The sequence below is a fragment of the Engraulis encrasicolus genome, chromosome 24 (assembly GCF_034702125.1).
Source record: "Engraulis encrasicolus isolate BLACKSEA-1 chromosome 24, IST_EnEncr_1.0, whole genome shotgun sequence".
NCBI classification, from domain to species: Eukaryota; Metazoa; Chordata; class Actinopteri; order Clupeiformes; family Engraulidae; genus Engraulis; species Engraulis encrasicolus.
Genome location: NC_085880.1, coordinates 40,989,721 through 40,990,998, shown reverse-complemented (window position 1 = coordinate 40,990,998; position 1,278 = coordinate 40,989,721).

Sequence of the window (1,278 nt, the reverse complement as noted above, 5' to 3'; positions counted from 1 at the left end):
AGCGCTCGGTGTAAGTTACAGCCATTGGCTCAGTGTCCGTATTGAAAATCAGTTTCAAAAGCGCCAAACATTGCCTACTTACCAAAGTCATTCCAATGTCCCAGCTGCAACTTTCGCTAGCAAACAGAAAAACTGGCAGAAAACTTCAGCGGAGTCAGGGACTCTGCGTTCACTACCTCTTGTTGACATTGCAGTGTTACCAGAAGTCAAACATCAGGAAGGATTACAGCGTCTCGGCTTGCCGGGGGAAGTCTGCAAAAAACAGATGTTATCTTCTGCTCGAACAAAATCGCCATGTTCCCCTTTTCAGTCATTTTTTTCAAACCCGGACTTCAAGTTCAGCACGCGAACAAGCGCTTCTCACTTTTAGAGGACGCACGAGCCATTTACAGGGTGCAGCGGGGCAGTCATACGCCTTGAACTCTTGCAAGTGTGTAATTACGTAATGCCGAGGATCTAAAAAGGCTGTAATATGGCAAATGAGAAGGAAGAAAAGGGTGGGGGCGGCTGCACTCCTTCCTCGTCCGACTGTAGCGTAGCTGTCACCCGCACTGGGCAGTGTATCAGTGCCGAGTTTTTCTAAGTAGATTCCTCCGTGTAGGCCAGCCCCTTTTCTGTCAACGATGCGGAAAACTGACCAATGAGCGACATAAGCGTCCGCAGCAAGGAAGGGCACTCGCTTTCACCTTTGCGCTGTTCTATCCACAGAAAAGACTTCTTTACATGGAGCAAAAGTCTTCACTAATACGCGCCCCGTTGTTTTAAAGACGCTGGTATAGACTAATTTTAAGAGACAAATGTCGACTTGGCACTAGTTCCATCACAGCTAAATAATCAGTCATGATTTAACAATAAACAACAACCAATGAATTGTAGCCTACAGAGTTTACAAACCTTTCCATTGAATATACTGTATCAATTTCGATTGGTTTGTCTGATTCTGATTCTGATTGTACATATGAACTGTTTTGTTTTATCCCTCTACAATGTGTTGATGTTTAAAGACATAACAAAGATGTAGGCCTATGGACAAGAAATGTTAGATCTTTTTGCAAGGGGGAAATACATTTGACATCCACTTGACAGCCAATGAAGAGCTTAAATGCCTTTTAAGTCTGCATATGTTGCATTAAAGCCTATGTAAATATCAGCATGAACAATTATTTTCTTCCCAGAACACTGTTGCCATAATGTGTAGCCTATAGCATGACTCAGATGTCCTTGGCGACTACGATAAGAGCAACAGTTGGGTCCACTGTCGCTTTAAAGTGTGTGTGT